This window comes from Cervus canadensis, chromosome 8 (genome assembly GCF_019320065.1).
Source record: "Cervus canadensis isolate Bull #8, Minnesota chromosome 8, ASM1932006v1, whole genome shotgun sequence".
Classification (NCBI taxonomy): domain Eukaryota; kingdom Metazoa; phylum Chordata; class Mammalia; order Artiodactyla; family Cervidae; genus Cervus; species Cervus canadensis.
In genome coordinates, this window is record NC_057393.1 from 42,182,641 (window position 1) to 42,203,144 (window position 20,504).

The 20,504-nt window shown below is 36.6% G+C and overlaps 1 protein-coding gene across 8 annotated transcripts in view; it reads left to right on the top strand.

The window, feature by feature from the left end:
• Positions 1 to 20,504, top strand: part of LOC122446204 (cGMP-dependent protein kinase 1-like) — an 849,064-nt gene that overhangs the window by 506,917 nt on the left and 321,643 nt on the right. The gene's annotated exons all lie outside the window — the stretch shown is intronic.

Below are 20,504 nucleotides of genomic sequence, written 5' to 3' on the forward strand. Positions count from 1 at the left end.
AAGAGGCTTTTCAGTTCCCCTTCACTCTCTGCCATAAGGGTGGTGTCATCTGCATATCTGAGGTTATTGATATTTCTCCCAGCAATCTTGATTCCAGCTTGTGCTTCTTCCAGCCCAGTGTTTCTCATGATGTACTCTGCATACAAGTTAAATAAGCAGGGTGCCAATATACAGCCTTGACGTCCTCCTTTTCCTATTTGGAACAAGTGTGTTGTTCCATGTCCAGTTCTAACTGTTGCTTCCTGACCTGCATACAGGTTTCTCAAGAGGCAGGTCAGGTGGTGCGGTATTCCCATCTCTTTCAGAATTTCTCACACTTTATTGTGATCCACACAGTCAAAGGCTTTGGCATAGTCAATAAAGCAGAAATAGATGTTTTTCTGGAACTCTCTTGCTTTTTCAATGATCCAGCGGATGTTGGCAACTTGATCTCTGTTTCCTCTGCCTTTTGTAAAACCAGCTTGAACATCTGGAAGTTCACGGTTCACGTTTTGCTGAAGCCTGGCTTGAAGAATTTTGAGCATTACTTTACTAGCGTGTGAGATGAGTGCAATTGTGCGGTAGTTTGAGCAGTCTTTGGCATTGGCTTTCTTTGGGATTGGAATGAAAACGGACCTTTTCCAGTCCTGTGGCCACTGCTGAGTTTTCCAAATTTGCTGGCATAACGAGTGCGGCACTTTCACAGCATCATCTTTCAGGATTTGAAATAGCTCAACTGGAATTTCATCACCTCCACTAGCTTTGTTCATAGTGATGCTTTCTAAGGCCTACTTCCCTTCATATTCCAGATGTCTGGCTCTAGGTGAGTGATCACACCATCGTGATTATCTGGGTCGTGAAGATCTTTTTTGTACAATTCTTCCATGTATTCTTGCCACCTCTTCTTAATATCTTCTGCTTCTGTTAGGTCCATACCATTTCTGTCCTTTATCGAACCCATCTTTGCATAGAATGTTCCCTTGGTATCTCTAATTCTCTTGAAGAGATCTCTAGTCTTTCCCATTCTGTTGTTTTCCTCTATTTCTTTGCATTGGTTGCTGAGGAAGGCTTTCTTATCTCTCCTTGCTATTCTTTGGAACTCTGCATTCAAATGGGAATATCTTTTCTTTTCTCCTTTGATTTTCACTTCTCTTCTTTTCACAGCTATTTGTAAAGCCTCCTCAGACAACGATTTTGCCTTTTTGCATTTCTTTTCCATGGGGATGGTCTTGATCCCTGTGTCCTGTACAGTGTCACGAACCTCCGTCCATAGTTCATCAAGCTCTCTGTCTATCAGATCTAGTCCCTTAAATCTATTTCTCACTTCCACTGTATAGTCATAAGGGATTTGATTTAGGTCATACCGGAATGGTCTAGTGGTTTTCCCTACTTTCTTGAATTTAAGTCTGAATTTGTCAATAAGGAGTTCATGATCTGAGCTACAGTCAGCTCCCGGTCTTGTTTTTGCTGACTGTATAGAGCTTCTCCATCTTTGGCTGCAAAGAATATAATCAGTCTGATTTTGGTATTCACCATCTGTGATGTCCATATGTAGAGTCTTCTCTTGTGTTGTTGGAAGAGGGTGTTTGCTATGACCAGTGCGTTCTCTTGGCAAAACTCTATTAGACTTTGCCCTGCTTCATTCTGTACTTCAAGGCCAAATTTGCCTGTTACTCCAGGTGTTTCTTGACTTCCTACTTTTGCATTCCAGTCCCCTATAATGAAAAGGACATCTTTTTTGGGTGTTAGTTCTAAAAGGTCTTGTAGGTCTTCATAGAACCATTCAACTTCAGCTTCTTCAGTGTTACTGGTTGTGGCATATGCTTGGATTACCGTGATATTGAATGGTTTGCCTTGGAAACGAACAGAGATCATTCTGTCATTTTTGAGATTGCATCCAAGTACTGCATTTCAGACTCTTTTGTTGACCATGATGGCTACTCCATTTCTTCTAAGGGACTCCTGCCCACAGTAGTAGATATAATGGTCATCTGAGTTAAATTCACCCATTCCTGTCTATTTTAGTTCTCTGATTTCCTAGAATGTCGACATTCACTCTTGCCATCTCCTGTTTGACTACTTCCAATTTGCCTTGATTCATGGACCTAACATTCCAGGTTCCTATGCAATATTGCTGTTTACAGCATCGGACCTTGCTTCTATCACCAGTCCCATGCACAACTGGGTATTGTTTTTGCTTTGCCTCCATCCCTTCATTCTTTCTGGAGTTATTTCTCCACTGATCTCCAGTAGCATATTGGGCACCTACTGACATGGGGAGTTCCTCTTTCAGTATCCTATCATTTTGCCTTTTCATACTGTTCATGGGGTTCTCAAGGCAAGAATACTAAAGTGGTTTGCCATTCCCTCTCCAGTGGACCACATTCTGTCTTTAGGGACTAGTGAAGCCTTAAATTTCAAGTCAATGTTGATTAAGGAATTATTGAGATTAATTAGTATTACTTGACATCCCCACAATTAAAGATACACTGGCTTGAAACAATTTCATGCTCCTTTACCAAAGACTTTTAATTCCTAAATCCTTTAACTCAATTCACCATTTCTCACTATTTTGCCACTCTGTAATTCTTAAATTCTATACTGTGGTGGCTATTTTTTTCTTTAGAATATTGTTCTTCATGGGTTGAATTGTCTTCAAATTCCAGTTAGTATTCCGTTTATCATAAGACTTTTTACTTTTTTCCACATTTGTTAAAAAGCATCATTAGATCTTGGGAGGATATTAAAGAATGTTTGCTAGATATAAGGAGTATGTGCATTGGTAGTTTGATTTCGTTGGTTGAAAAGGAAAAGGCAAAATGTAAAGTTAAAAGTGCACAAACTTTATAAATGCTGTCAAGTCAGAAACACCTATTCAAATCATTAAAAGCAAAAACTTTAGACTATTTGAAATTTGAACTAAAACTTGAAAGTTCTGAATTCCTGTATTCATAATTTTTTAAAAAAATGAGGATACATTGAAAAATTAGGAATTTTAATCTGGCATTTTTTCTTTAATATATTATAAAAATAAATAATTAATTTTTAGCAACACTGGATTTTCGTTGCCATGTGAGGGCTTCTCATTGCAGTGGCTTCTCTTGTTGAGGAGCACAGACTCTAGTGTGGCCTCAGTAGTTGTGGCTCACGGGCTTAGTTGCTCCATAGCACGTGGAATCTTCCTGGACCAGGGATCGAACCTGTGTCCCCTCATTGACCGGAAGATTCTTATGCATTGCACCACTAGGAAAGTCTGTGACATCTTTCTACTAGGTTAAATTATAATTTACCAGGAGATTTTGAGTTTGGGAGTGTTGTTTTTTTTTTTTTTTTTTTTTGAGGGGAGAGTGATATTTTTTAGATTTTACATTTATTAATGCATAAGCATCTTGAAGCATAGAATTGTACTTGGCAAGTATGAACTCCAGTATCAAATAAAATAAATATTAACACAAAGTAGAAGCTAGTAGGAATCAGAGACAAGACATGAAAAATTAATAGGAAGCTGTGGTAGTTGAAGTTAGCATGTCTCCCAGTGATTCCTGATTCCCCAGTTTTACAGCCTTGTATCATCCTCTCCCTGTGAATTATAGGCTGGATCCAGTGACTATTTTCTAATAAATAGAATATACAGAGAAATTAAAGGCAGATCCAGACCTATCTGAAAATGGTTCAAGCTAATGTTAGGATGAGGAACTCATCTAAGCAATGGGGAAAAGCTAAGTCAAAAAACTACTGGGACAATAGAATTCATGACTAATTGGCATACAATTTCTGAGAGCATATCCTTGCCAAAAAAAAAAAAAAAAAGCAGTGTAATTGGAACCAAATTAGAGATCACATTATGACCATTATCATGAATTTATAATAAAAACGTATTTGGGTTATTCTTTGATTTGTTTCCACTGCTAATATTTCGGGACCACAGATAAATCAGAAACAGCTGAATGTCTCTACCATATTAATAGAATTTTAAAAATTGACAAACATGTTTACTTTTCATTCAGCTACCATTTATTCAGTACACATTTACTATCAGCTATTGATAGTACTGACACATTGTTCTAGGATTAATACTAGATAGGAAATGGCAAAATTCTCACCCTCTTATATGAATTATTCACAACACTTACAGTAAGTACCACATCAGTTCTGGTTGACCTAGTGAGCTGTAGATGCAGTCTAGCTTAAACATATGAAATACTGATAGCAGGATGAATGGTTTTCTAAAAAACTGATTCTTGTAGTAGTAAACCTTATTTAATAGTATATGCAGCTTGAGCTTTGCATAAAACATTTTAACATGACAATTCTCAAGATGTACTCTCTTTGATCATCATAGATTTTCAAGTGGACTATAAGATTTAATTCCTTGTTATTGCCCTTTAAGAGCTTTTAGGTAAAAGCTAAATTGATATAACAGTAGAAAGACATTTTAATAAAAACATTCTTAGCATCAGAAGTATGGAGAAGTCACTACATTTCAGGAGTTAGATTTTCTTTCTGTATATAAACAGAACACAAACATTTTCCTTGAAGACAGCAGTACTATAAACCAACACTACGGTAGACTTTGGCCTCTATATTTAGTGTTAGATCCTATTTGTGCAAACCTTGACTCTAAGCTGAAATATAACCCTCTTTTGATGTGTTTAACAAGGATTATAATCTTTGAATCTCCTACCCAAAACCAAGCACAACATAAACTAGACTAGAGACTAAAAATATTTGCCTGGAGTCCCCACACAAAGCTCTCTATAGCTTAGACTTAGACCTCTATGGGCTCCCTGTGTTCACCTTTTCGCTAGTTATCCTGGAGCTTCAGGCTGTTTTCTTCTCCCCACTTGTCCTCTTCAGGTTCTCTGCTATGTTGAGAATGGGATGTGGTCTTTTCACTCTTTTGTCTCCATTCCAGACAAGAAGCACATGGGTCCGTTTCTTTTAAGATATTCCCACTCATCCTCATCACTGAGGGGAAATGGAAGGGAAAAAAGAAATCTGCCATTGGCAAATGGTCAAGGTATTTCTGAGTCATTGTGCTTGACAGAGTTACCTACATTCATTGAAAAAAATCATTTGAATGACCTTCTGCCATGTGTCAGGCATTCTGCTTGGCACTGAGTATATGAATGTAAGAGTCAACTAGCCTTCAAGGACTTCAGCCCAGAGTGTAAATAATACAGCAGTTACTGCACAATATGATAAGGACACAGGGCGAGAGAAAGGAACATAGAAGGGGGAGCAGTTGGTGATTAACCTTTGGGCACAAGGGATAGGCACATCAGGTAGAAGAATTTGCGTGGACAGAAACACTTAAATGAGAAAGAACATGATGAGGTTTAGGAACTATAATAAGTTGAGGATATGAAGGCACCATGTTGAGCAATGAGGCACGGTGGGTAGGCATGACTTTCTAAATCACTGGTTATCAAAGTGTTTCCACAGTTAGCAGTATCAATATCTCTTGGAAGTTTATTAGAAAAACACATTCTCAGTCTCCACTCCAGATCTCCTGATAGGAACTGATCTAATCAGCCTTCCAGGTTCTTGATCCCACTAAACTTAAAGGAAAAAAAAAAAACAAAACTAACCTGCTAGCAGGAGTTAAAGATTTCTTTTTCTCTTAAAGGCAATGGATTTTTAAACAGGGAAATACCATTTGTTGAACTTGACTTTTATCGAAAGAGCTATCTGGATGCACTGTGGAGAATAAATTAGTGCACATTTGATGATGACTGCAGGAATAAGATGGATGGAGGGTCAGGAAAAAAATTGGATAATGCTTAAAAGGCTGTTGCAATAAGTCAGGTGAAAAGTAACAAGGCAGTTACAAGCTGAAGAGTTGTAATGAGTAAGGATTTGAAAAATATTCAATAGTAATTTAAGTCATTTTCACATGATTAAGGGAAATTCTAATGCCACTTACTATCATTCAATTGAATATGGGCTCATCAATCATCACTAGCCCTCCGAAGACTGGCACTGCTGTTAGTGATGGCCATTGGAACTTTTCCTTCCAAGAGTAATCAAAGTGTCGGAGTTCCTCCTCCACAAGTGGTCAGTGTCATTTCTGCACAAGATGAAACAATTGGTTAGGCTGCTGCCGTGGTTTCTAGACAAGATTACATCAGAGTATTTCCTCTGACCTTGAGCCAAAATTCACTTTACCATCTGACTCATTTGAACAAAGTTAACGTTTATAACAGAGGATTGTCTTCAAGATATAAACAATAATTTTATTATTTCTTTGATTCAAAAATAAAAACAAATAAGAATTGTTTAGCAACTCTTCCAGTGGTTCTACATTTGTGGTCCTTGCACAATAGATGAGTGATCTACTACATGTACTGATATATATTTGGTGTGTACTCTAATGAACTAACCTAAATAAAAGTTATCTGTTTTACAGCTTACATGAAAGTGTAAGTCACTCAGTTATGCCCAACTCTTTGCAACCCCATGAATAGTCCATGGAATTCTCCAGGCCAGAATGCTGGAGTGGGTTCCCTTCTCCAGGGGATCTTCCCAAACCAGGGTTCAAACTCAGGTCTCCTGCATTGCTGGCAGATTCTTTACCAGCTGAGCCATTAAGGAATATGCTACCAAATTAAGATAAGGTTTAAGACAGGATTCAATAATCATTCGGTGTCCCCAGTATATACTGAGTACTCCTCCGTGTCAGGTACTGTGCTTAGTACTTTACTATTCAATCCTCAAAGCACCTTTATGAAATATTACAATTTTCATTCTAGTGTATTTTTCATACAAATGAAGAATTTGAAGGATAAAAAAGCTAACTAACCTGCCACTTCTAATAAGAAGCTGAGACTGTTCAAGCTTCAGAAGAGTCCAAAAAGAAGTCAAGGAAAGCACTTCCCATTTTTTATAGATCATTCTAAGGATGATCGATAGAATTTTCATGACAGTATTGTGCAAGGTGCAAGAGACACCTTGCACAATGTATTAGTGGAAATATAAACTAATATGTTCTTCTTTTCAGGAAGGCAGTTGAGCTATGTGTAACTAAGTAGAAGCATAAGTGTACCATCTGAAATAGGGACTCAACTTTTAGGAACCTAGTCTGGAAGTAATCTGAGATGCAACAAATAAATATATATAGATGATACATATATAAATAAATATATGTAAATGATTTTCAGAAATATTTAAAGTGGAAAACCAATATGAAACAAAGACAGTCTCTGGCAGTTATTCAAATATTTTATATATTTAATATCAACATATCATTTATATGAGATATATTGAAATGAACTTTAAAGATTTATTTTCATATAGTAAATATACATATTTAATAACCTAAAAAATGTTTGGCATTGAGAAAAAAGCTGAATACTAAAACATATACAAGTAGGTAAAAATGGAAAAAAAAATGTGGCATAATTTAAAGGAAACTCACCAAAATGTTAATTATGGATGAAATTGTTGGTAATTAAATTATTTGCCTTTATGTTATTTCCCTATTTTTAGAGTTTTCCGTAACAAAAAATAAAAATAAAAACAAAAAGCAACAAAAAATATACTCCACATGCCTTGGAGCAACTAGGCCTGTGGGCCACAACTACTGAAGCCCCCGCACAAAAACAAAAAATAAAAATAAAAGTTCTTTTAAATTCAGAAATAATGCCCTATTTAATAACTAGTCCATGATATATACTATTATTTCTCAAAAGAAAAAATAGCTGTATTGTGTATATGAGTTAGTATGTGGAACATTTCTTACAATTTTCTATTTCCAACATGAAAAAAATTAATAAAAGTGATCATCTTGGAAGCAGAAAGTAGCTAGTTCACATTTGAGCAAATCAGGATGAGGAATATAAATTCATATTGAATGATTTCTAATATGGTTTAGAAACCAAATTGAGATATTCTAAACATCTTAGATCTAGTAAGTTCAAATTTTTAAAAAAGCAATTATAAAACAACAGTGGCACAGTGGATAGGACTTCCCTGGTGGCACAGTGGATAGGAATCTGCCTGTCAATGCAGGGAACATGGGTTCAATCCCTGGTCTGGGAGGATTCCACATGCCAGGGAGCAAATAGGTCTGTGGGCTACAACTACTGAAGCCCCCACACTCTAGGGACTCGGAATCAAACTACTGAGCCTGTGTGCTGCAAGGAGAGATGCCACCACGATGAGAAGCTCATGCACCACCATAAAGAGTAGCCCCCACTCACTAAAACTAGAGAAAGCCTATGCAAAGTAAGGAAGACCCAGCACAGCCAAAAATAAACTATAAAAAGATAACAGTGGCTTGTGGATATATAATGTTCTCTATGTTCCAGAAACTGTTGTAAGAAATATCCCAAGTAGTAACTCATGAAGTAGAACAATCTAAGAGATAAGGAAAAGATGAGGAAACTGAAGCACAGAGATATTAAGTCACTTCACTCACCATCAGTGTTGGACCCAGAATTTGAACTCAAATACTCTGACTCTAACACATACGCCCTGTTCATTAAAATACACAAATTCTCAACTACAGTCAGCTCTGAGGCCGGTATTAAACTGATCCTCAGAAAACATAGCCTGATGATGTGGCGCCTTGGGAATCCTTCTAAGTGATTTCAAAGATGGGAATGTGTAAGACAGTCATGAAGTTACAGGATAAGTCTGATTAATTCCTTGCATCATTGATTTAGTTGATGATTTAGGAGAGATTATTTTTATACTGCATGTAGATATCATATTAGTAGAATATAAAAATACAAATTTTAAAATAAAGTGATGAACTTCAGAAAACGTCCTAGTCACTTTGAGATGTGCTGCCAGAACTCAGTACTCCCAGGGATAGAATTCCATGTCCTTTGCCATTAAATACTTTGGTGGGAAAGATGCTAAAGTGGGAAAATTTGAGAAGTATGGGTTAAAATGAATGAATGCTGGCAAAACTGTAATATTTCCCAGGATTAAAAAAGTGGAATTATAAAAATTAAAGAAACTGTAAAGGTCATCAATCACATTTACTGATGAGGAAACAGCTAGAGAAAGTCAATGACTTATTCCAACCTTTTTAAACGATTCTGAACATTACTGTAACTACTTCCTGGATCTTCATATTCTTAGTGTTTTGTCCAGCTGCCTCTAAGTTATTGAAAAAGATGAAGTATAGTTTAGACTATATGACATTTTTTTTTATAAATTAGTAATATTTTTTATATTATGAATGAACAAGTAATTCATCTGGAATTAGGTAAAAGGCATAATAGATTGACTATAAAGTTTGAAAGCATTTACAGTCCTATAAAATCACACTGAATGGACTATAACTAATGTTTTGTTACTCTTAGGTTGTGCTATCTCAACTTCAAAGAGAAATCATCCTATTTTATTTCCTTTTGTCTTCTAAATCCCTTCTTCCTGAACATGGAGTGAAAGCAAAAATTTTCCTGGGGAAAGAACCACCATTTCATGATACTAAACACTGTACAGGTCCTTAACAAAATTTCGATTTAACACATACTTATACTCTTTTCTGGTCTAAAAGAGGTCAATTTAATCTCTTAGCCTCATTTTGCTCAGCCATGATGTGAGCATGCTTAAAAGTGGAAGAAGGGAAACTTTATTCATTTTAATATTTCTGTCATATGAATATTAGTTCCAAGAAATCTTGAGTATGGATTGATGAAATCAGTGGAACAAGATGAATAAAATTCTTCATCTAGAAGTCTTTATGTTTAGAGAAATAGATGTTAACTTTTAGAATATCTTTAGAGTTTTAATTTTTCTTATTTCTTAGAATAAATACTAATCATATTAATACAGCAAAATAATCCAGTTTGAAAGGCCAGTGTTGATACTCTACTTCAACACATAACTTTGAATGATCATTTGCCATTGATCTAGAAAACCACCAGTGGAAAATCAGCTAATTAAGAGTCCAAATGAACTTTTCAAATATTCTGAGCTGATCAAGTAAACCATTAAGGGGCCACTTTAAAATTTCCCCTTGTGCTGTGTAAATACAGTCTTTTTTGATACTAATTTAATTCCATATTTTTGTATTTCCCATTTGATTTTGACTGCCTAAATAAAAGCAGGAAAAAAATAAAAATTAATGGGTTAAAGAGCCTGAAGCCTTAATATACTTAAAACACTATTGATATAATAAATGTTTTCCTCAAGAGATACTTGAACTTATAAGAAGTTAAATAGAAGTTATATGATCATATGTGTGCTTTAGAGCAATTTAGGATACCATAAAATTTAAATGAATGTTGAATGGAAATGAATGAATATGCTGTGATTATTTTGTGGATGACAAGTGTTAGACTGCATACCAAGTGGATAGATGCTTATTAGAGTTTTAATTGCCTTGGAATACAGGGAATGTGTTAAATCGATTATTAAGTAGATTTCCTTGGACCAGTAATTAAAAAAGAGTCTATTAAGTCAACAATTATCTCTTTGTTTTTTCCCAGAAAATATCTACATTTAGTCTGTCTGATTTTCTGGCTATAGGATCACTTTGGGATAAAGTTCTCCATGTAAAATTTTGCCTAGTAAAAGAAGACATCCTTCTGGCCTTTTGTTTACCTTAAATCTGTTCCTTTGAATTTAGATACATGATACATAACATGGATAAATCTTGAAAATATTCAGCATTATATGAGGTACCTAGAATAGGCACATTCATTAAGATGGAAAATAGAATAGTGGTGATCAGGAGTTGAGGAGGGGAAGTAATGGGGAGTTTAATTGTTTAATGGATACAAAGTTTCTGTTTGAGATGATGAAGAAATTCTGGAAATAGTGGTGGTGATGTAAAACATCATGAAGGCACTTAAGGCCATTGAATTGTACATTTAAAAGTGATTGACTAGGTTTTTTAGTGAAGAAGAATTAAAGAATCTCTTGATGAAAGTGAAAGAGGAGAGTGAAAAAGTTGGCTTGAAACTCAACATTCAGAAAACTAAGATCATGACATCTGGTCCCATCACTTCATGGCATTTAGATGGGGAAAAAATGGAAATAGTGACAGAGTTTATTTTTTGGGGCTCCAGAATCACTGGAGATGGTGACTGCAGCCATGAAATTAAGACACTTGCTCCTTGGAAGAAAAGCTGCGACCAACCTAGACAGCATATCAAAAAGCAGAGACATTACTTTGCCAACAAAGGTCCATCTAGTCAAAACTATGGTTTATCCAGTAGTCATGTATGAACGTGAGAGATGGACTGTAAAGAAAGCTGAGTACTGAAAAATTGATGCTTTTGAACTGTGGTGTTGGAGAAGATTCTTGAGAGTCCCTTGGACTGCAAAGAGATTCAACCAGTCCATCCTAAAGGAAATCAGTCCTGAATATTCATTGGAAGGACTGATGCTGAAGATGAAACTCCAGTACTTTGGCTACCTGATGTGAAGAACTGACTCATTGGAGAAGACCCTGATGCCAGGAAAGATTGAAGGCAGGAGGAGAAGGGGATGACAGAGGATGAGATGGCTGGATGCATCACCGATGTGATGGACATGCGTTGGAGTATGCTCTGGGAGTTGGTGATGGACAGGGAAGCCTGGCGTGCTGCAGTTCATGGGGTCACAAAGAGTCGGATCTGACTGAAGCAACTGAATCGAACTGAGGTTTTTAGAAAAGGCTATTTACCTTAGGCCAGCTAATATCTCTTTATTTTCCCTCTAAAAATGTTACCCAGTTTCATTTATCTCCCAGTAGATGACTTAAGTCATGTTGATTTATTAGAACACAACTTGATCCTTAATTATAGTCCTATACTGTAATTTTATTCCTATTATCACTATCTTGAATATTTAGACAAGTCATCTGATTGCTGTTTTTTAAATTTTATTCCAAATAGGATTAGCAATTTTTTCTTATTTTTCAGACACACATGCACACACACAAAGGGAAAAAAATGACTTTATCAAACATGGGATTTCACCAATTTTAGAATTAAAGATATTGTCCATGTTTAACATGACAATTTTTAGATATAACTGGTGGATTAATCATTTTTAGTTACATTTTTAGGGCTTCATAGAATAAGTCATCACCATTACTGTAACAATATGTGACAAAACAATGTATTGTGTACAATAACATTTTTTTCAATTTCTTTCGCTTCAGAATAAACTTTAGCTATTACCTGAATATTTCTCACACTTGATGGAATAAACAAAAACATGACATTACTCAATTTGTTCTGCTTTGAGGGAATTAAGATTTTTCATTTGAAATTGTGGTCGTTCCACTGAGAATCCTAGGAAATTTAGTGAAATTTGGTAAAGGAAAACTGAGTTTTGTTCTTAGCGTGTCAAGTTTCAGCTGCTCCTGGATTTTATTGGTGATCACCATTAGTTCAGTATTGTTGTACCGACCTTGCTGTAAGTTTATGGGCTTTTGTCTGATTGTTTTGATGCTCTAATATTAACCAAATGGATAAAGTTTTTAGTGTAATTGTTCTTGAGCAGTACTGAACTGTGTTTTTAATTGACTTTAAAATTACTTCACTGAACATTTATTATGAGACAAAGTAATCCATAAGAGTTGGTTAGTCAAAAATACTTATAATTGATAAATAACGGCATTATTAAATGACTTCTTTGCCTGCAGGTCCCTGGCTGTGCCTTCTATTAAATTAGATTGTGTGACTCCCTATAAGCCAAACTTCACATACTTGTTTGAATTATAAATATTCAATAGTTATTTTTGCATTTTCTAACATTAACATTTATAAGATTGTAACTAACATTAACGTTTCCACTTTGTAACATGCTAGCATTAGCAATCTATCAGGTACCCTAACTTTGAAATGTTCCCCCTGACTTGATATGCCCTCCTCCTCACCCACTCAATCCCTCTTTTTCCTCAGACTTTTAATCATTCTTAACCACCCATGCCCTTCACTCCAAAACTTTGTCCTCTAATTTTCATTCTGGGCCCTGGGCCCATTTCTTCCAATCCAAAGCTGCTTTTAAAGAATAGAATTTTACTTATACAAAAGAACTCAATTGATGTTGATGTCAAAAGAACCCAGGGGAATTCAGTAGGATGAGATTAGTTAAAATCCTATTTCTTTTTATTGTTGCTACTCCATTCTATAAAGATGAAATAATGATAACAAGACAGGCAAAATAACTTTGATCAGGCAACAGCTAGTGTTTCAAAGATTAAAAAAAGAGAAGTTACTGCTTTCAACTGCCATAGGCAATAGGCACAGAGAGTAAAGAGACCCTCTAGATATTAAAGTAAATGATCCCCTATCCCCCTCAAATAACTCTCTGTGTTGATTTGTGTGGTATATAATTTTTGATTCTGGAGAAGATTTAAAGTTGAAGATTAAAAAAAAAATTCTCCTTGTTTTCTTGCTTTTGACTCTGGTATGTTTCGCCATTATAAACTAAGCTGCCTGAGCAAGATCTAAGAGACATCTATCAAAGCCACAAAATTCAAAATTGGAATTTTAACTCTGCCTTAAGACCGTGGTGGGCAGTCACTTATTATTCATGTCCTATCTGTCTTACCCACCAGACCTCAAAATCTGTTGGAAAACATGTCATCATTTGCAATAAACAGGTAAATGAATGGCTCATTGCTAGAAACCTATGGACTGTTCCCACGTATTTTGAAATAAACCTCTAGAAAGCCAACCCATAATTACAAGGTCTGATTCTTAGATATGTGCAACCATCTTTGAAGTAACCTTGATGAAATGAACACCAGTTCGTATTGTAGATTTTTTTCAGAGGCCATTTTTTTTTAAAATGGCCTTTCTTTTACTGTTGCTTTGACTTAGTCTTAGAAAAATAGAGAAAATTAGAGTTACTTCAAATTCATTGCTTTGTTTCCTCTTGATATGTTTTTCTGCACAGCGTCTTTTAAAAAAATTGATTATGCAAAAGGAAAGCAACACAAGCTCATATTTTAATAATCAAATGAATGTAGTCAGAATTTATTCACTATTGGTAAAATTAACTTTTAGCACAGAAACCCAAAAGTAGCATCAATGACAATAGGGGAGTTTTAGGAAAAAACTTACTGTAGATATGAAATAAGACTGCCTCTCACTGCTCTGGTGAGAATGGGAGTGGAGAGAACTATTATTAACAGCCCAGAACAAAGGGAGAAGGCACATATTGCTAGGCCATGAAAAAAAAAAAAAGGGAGATTATAGACTATAGCTTAAAAAATTAACTGGGCTAAGAACTTGCATTTGGACCATGTACCTTGATTCAGTCCTTATCTAATATGTTTGCTTTTTTAAAGTCTAAAATCAGGACATTTTCAGTAGATTTAAAAAAATGTAAGCCTTCAATATTTTTCTATTAAGGATGTTTGTGACTTAGAAAAAGTACTGGTTTCAGCTTTGTAGTTTTTCTTCTGTTATGCTATTTGTAATTAACCATTTATATGAAAGAATTGATGGATAATGGTTTCCCATTAGTTTTGAAACATCGAGCAATATGACCCACCTTAACCCTAGGCCACTTGGTAAAAATGTATTGCCTAGTTTGGCTGAAAATAAGGCTATTTCATGAGTGTAGGTGAAGATTTTGATGGAGCAAATTGTTTTCTTTAGGTTATTTTACCAAATTGAAGTCAACTGTTCAAGTCCATGAGATGTAAAGGTGTTGTATCTGACTCTTTTATAGTGGCTTTGAACTTGAACACTACTTCTAGGATGATTTTTCTCTTACAGCCTTATTTGTGATTGAGATTAATTCATGAGGAAAGATATCTTTCTATATATGGCAATAACTCCAAGGAACAGCGCTTTCACCAGGTTTATAAAAGTAGTGAGGGAATGGAATCCAAATGCTATTTCAAAATTGAAAAAAGACTAATTTATGACTTGCTATTATCTCCATTCCCAATAGGGTTATCATATGGACTAAGATATTAAGTGCCAAGTACTGATTCTGTCAATTTAGTCTTATAATAGAAAAAACATTTAAAACATTGATCAAGGCTTTGGCAATGATGTAAACTTTTCCTCAGTAAGATAGTAAATATATATTTAGTTGGCTTAAGACAGCATACTTCAGCCAACATGAAATATGGAAGGAAAGTTATAGTTTTATCTGAAAAGTGATACAGGTGTGATTCAGGATAGTTGTTTTACCTACCCAATTTAGATTTTATATGGCCAATTTGATTGTATTTGAAAAATAAGTTAATAGAGCACCAGATTTTAAGCTATTGTATATAAATTAAGGCTTGATTTACTACAGTTCCAAATTAGGTATGAAATTCTTTAGATTTATTATTTTCACCAGCATTTATAAGTGTCTACTATGAGAGTATCCCAGGTTGCTCAGTGATAAAGAATCCACCTGCCAATGCAGGAGACAGAGGTTCAGTCCCTGGGTCAAGAAGATCCATTGGAGTAGGGAGTGGCAGCCCACTCCTGTATTCTTGCCTGGGAAATCCCATGGACAGAGGAGCCTGGTGGGCTACAGTCCATGGGGTCGCAAAGACTCAAGACACAATGGGGCAATTGAGCACACATACATGAGAGTATCCAGAAAGTTCAGGTATGTTAGTTTTTGCTTGTTCATTTATTTGTTTGATACATGAGGTACACTGACAGAACTTTTTTTTTTTTTGTACTTTATTTTTTTTTCCATTTATTTTTATTAGTTGGAGGCTAATTAGTTTACAATATTGTAGTGGTTTTTGTCATACATTGACTTGAATTAGCCATGGATTTACATGTATTCCCCATCCCGATCCCCCCTCCCACCTCCCTCTCTACCCGCTCCCTCTGGGTCTTCCCAGTGCACCAGGCCTGAGCACTTGTCTCATGCAAGAATGAAGAAAGTGATGTTCTTTATTTAGGATTGATAATGTCATTTTATGTGAATGCACTCTGCCCTGTTAGAATTTCATATCATGATTCTCTAAATTGAGGTGTCTAATCTCTGGCAGGGGAGAGAGGTTCATTTTATTTTCTAGGTGTTTTATTTGCACAATGAGAGGCAAATCTTAAAAACTAAGTCAGAGCCACTTTGGGATTGTATGTAATTGAGTTGCAGACAGAATAGTTCTGAGTTAGGCTCTGTTGAACATGCCATCATGGGTTAATCTACAGAAATGTGTGATCCTCTCTATAGAGAACAGAAGACTTTAGCTTCAGTTGGAGAATGGATACATGTATATGTATGGCTGAGTCCCTTTGCTGTTCCCCTGAAACCAACACCACACTGTTAATAGACTATAGAAAGAAAGTGAAAGTGAAGTCGCTCAATCGTGTCCAACTCTTTGTGACCCCGTGGACTGTAGCCCACCAGGCTCCTCTGTCTATGGGATTCTCCAGCCAAGAATACTGGAGTGGGTTGCCATTTCCAAGATCCCACGGAGATTGAACCCAGGTCTCCTGCATTGCGGGTAGAAGCTTTAACCTCCCAGCCACCAGGGAAGCCCAATACCCCAGTACAAAATACAAAGTTTAAAGTTTGGATGAAATAAGAAAAAAACAATTTAGGAATCACCCTCGGCCCTGTTCTCTCAGTGGAGAGGTGCACAGAGCCAGCTGTCCTAGGCAAAATTGAGAATTAGGAAGCATTTGGTGCCCATGGCTTCAAAAGATAAGGTTTCTTGTCCCAAGTTATTCTCTGATTCAGCCTTTACTGGAAACACCGCAGAGTTCCGGCCATTGCTGATGACCATCTTCATCCAAATAGTGTATTTTCTCATGCCTCTCTTTTCTTCTACATGTATTGTAACTGGTAATAATGATTGTAATTATAAACAGTATTTTTGAGTGTTAATGGTATGCTCTGAATTAGTAAAACCAAGTTTATAAAACTGAGAACTTCTTATACATCCCAGTTTTCATGTTCCAGTTTTAAAATTTACTTTGGAGCTATAGTCTGTGTTCTTTTTTCATAAGGAATATATCATGATTCTAGCCTTTTTCTAAAGATAAGCTCTTTTGAGTTGAACTGGAATTCATATGTTCTTTACTCTCAACTGATTCTTCTTAATTTTGGGCAAAGTGAGGTCAGTATTGTTTTTCATCAAACTGGGCCATTTACTTATATTTAAAAACATGTTGTTATGGAAAGAATAAATGAATGAGAGATATGGGTTTCAGACTCATGTCAAGTCCACTTGTTGTTCAGTTGTTTGGTCATGTCCAACTCTTTGTGACTCCCTGGACTGCAGCACACCAGGCTTCCCTGTCCTTAACCATCTTCTGGAGCTTGGTCAAACTCATGTGCATCGAGTCGATGATGCTATCCAACCATCTCATCCTCTGTTGCCCCCTTCTCCTCCTCCTTCAGTCTTTCCCAACATCTGAGCTTTAGTTTCATCACTGGTAAAATAAAGGGTTTTACTTTCATCATCAGACTTTTCTTAGATTTATAACTAATTCTTACTTTACATCTTTAGTTGACTATAAAAAATAATTTTCTTCCCTCCTTAGATTTTCTGCCTTAATGGTTAAGCAAAACCTTTTGGTTTCCCGATGCTTCCCCAATGAGTCACCCATTCAATCATTTAATAAATATTGAGTACCTATTTTCTTTCAGGTACTGCACGAGATGTCAACGTCACAGTGGTGGAAAAAAATTGCCCTTTTGCAGTTTTTAGACTAGTGAGAAAGAGGATAATGAAAAAAATCAGTCTATTTAATGTAAAATGGCAACTAAGATGTGTGATGCTGTTAGAATAGCATGGTACCATGATGATTAATAATGAGAGACTTCCCAAAGAATGATTATTGATCAAAGTGGGTGTTAATCAGGATGTGCTTCCTGGGGTTGATGTTTCTGGTAGAGAAGAGCAGTGGTAACAGGATGTGCTAGAGGCCAGGTAGGGGTCTTGTAGAGTTTCTGCTCTCTGATGATGCTCTTTCTCTGCAGAAATACTGATTTTATGTGGGATAGAATCCAACTCTTCTGGGGCTTTCAGTTTAGAGAAGCAATCTAATCAACTTGGATTTGGCAATCCATGGCTTCATGTGAGCTCTCTTGATAACGTTTAGAAGAATATTATAGAGAAAAATGACTGTCCACAGACGGTAGGCCTGGTTGCATCTGGAATCTTTGGACAGAGGATTCTTTCTGAGAAGCTTCGTGCAGATTGATAGATAGCTACTTGTTCTTCTCACCTCTTGAATCTAGTTCTGGACTACATTGGCTAAGTCATTTTTGGACTTCAAAGACTTGTTTTAATCAATGGGAAGCTGAGAGGTTTTTGTCCTTGAGACAGTTCTATTCAGTCTAACAAATACTAAAGGCAGTATATTAGGTGCTAAACAGCGTGTGGGGAACAAAGGATGTGTAGATGATTAAGACAGTTCCTGATTTTAATGAACTCAAAGTCCTAGTTGCCTAGTAACTTCAATCAGGCCCTAGTTTGTAGAATTTGAGAAAATAACAAATACTTAGTTTTGACTTCTAGAAATAACTACAGGAGCACAGCATGGAGTAGTTATTTCAAAAATAAGATTTAATTTTGAGTGGAATAATCTGGCTCTGCTTATTTTTAGCAAAAGAATAGGTTTATTCCTCTGGAAGTTTTACAAGATGGCACTACCTGCAAAAATTTTACCGTAGCTGTATCGTCTATATTGTACTTTAAGGCTTCCCTGATGGCTCAGATGGTAAAGAAACTGCCTGCAATGCAGAGAGTCTGGGTTTGATCCCTGGGTCAGGAAGATCCCTTGGAGAAGGGAATGGCAGCCCTCTCCAGTATGCTTGCTTACAGAATCCTGTAGATAGAGGAGCCTGGTGGGCCACAGTCCGTGGTGCTGCAGAGAGTCTGACACAACTAACTGAGCAACTAACACTTTCACTTTCGTAATAGTTGATAATGCCTTGTAGGCCCTGGTTAAACAACATATATATTATGTAGGTAAAGTGAAAGCTAGTAGGTTTTACCCCTAGAAGTTCTTTGTTCAATTATCATGGCTCAATTATCTGCCTGCAGTGAGGGAGTTCCAGGCTCTTTCCCTGGGTCTGGAAGATCCTCTGGAGAAGGGCATGGAAACCCACTTCAGTATTCTTGCCTGTAGAATTCCATGGACAAGAGCCTGGAGGGCTGCAGTCCATGGAGTCTCAAAGAGTCTGACATGACTGAGTGACTTTCACTTTCATTAAGGAAGCGGCAACACCAAATACAAATGTACTGAGGTTGAATCAGGTCTTTATTTTCCTAAAGCTGTTTGTCTGGGTTCTTCTACCTTGTAATCTTTCTCCATGTTGTCCTCCTGTGCTTCTTTAGCTATCATTCCTTAAATCTGTTATCTTGATTATATTAATCATTAAAAAAAAAAAAAAAAAATCACATATACAGGAGAAACTAGGCTTCTTGCCTCTAAAGGATTTGCCTGACCTGTAAGAGAAAGCCAGCCACCACTCTGTTCCACTGAGCTCTGACTTTTAAAAGGTAAAATGGTTAGCAAATTAGCTTACAATATTGAAACAACAGTTTTATTTATTTATTTATTTATTTTCAGGTCAGGGAGCTTTATTTCATGTAAAACAAACTAAAGAGGCATAAGTTAGGGGTGCTTTCCTGTGTTCCTTTGGGAGTAGGGGCAGAAGCTCTGAGCAGGGAGCCGATCAATGCACTGGTCAGAGACACTTGGCCACCCTCTAAATAGAAGCGCCCGGCAGCTGCTAGTGGCGTGGAGTTGTCTCAAGGTGGATGGGCTAGAAGGCATCTTCTGGGCATAACAACTAGTGAGTATTTGTGAAAAGAAAAAGCTCCACTCTTTCAGGCTAATGCAGCCCTGTTTTAGGGCATGTGGTTTGAAGAGCAAGGGTTTCAGTGCCTCTGTGCTCCCTTGATCAGATCCTTTTCTGTGGTACCCAGGCTGCACCTCCAAGCTGATGCTCTGAAGGTGATGGTGCACACCCAGTCACTCAGTCGTGTCCGACTCTTCGTGACACTATGGACTGTAGCCCACCAGGCTTCTCTGTCCATGGGATTCTCCAGGCAAGAATACTGGAGCCAGTTGCCATTTCCTTCTCCAGAGAATCTTCCTGACTCAGGGATCAAGTCTATGGCGCCTACATTGACCAACAGATTCTTTACCACTGTGTCACCTGGGAAGCTGAAGGTAATAGAGCCTGTCCCTGAAATACAGCCTTGACTTTAGCATAGGACAGCCTGAATTTGAATTCTTGCTGTGCATAAGGTATGATAGCCTAGACAAGATGCTTGACCTCTATGGGCCTCAGTTTCCTCATCCATAAAATGGAGACACTTTTACTACATCACTGTAAGGATTAAACAAAATGATAAATTACAAATCTTAAGTGTAGTCCATGACATCAAATAAGTAGCAAATTTTAACTATTTTTTATAACAGGACAAAGTCTATGCCTGTGAAACTTTAACATTTTAGGATTGGCAACTTTGGAAAAGATACCTCTGTTTTCATATAATAAAAAGTGGGAAAATGAAAGCCTAAATATATATGCAAGAAACAAGGTTTTCTGAACTACCATCTCAGCCTTTTGTTGCTGTACTACTTCCCACTCTTCTTAAAAGGAACTTAAATATTTTTTGTTTCTTATGGTTTTACCATTTT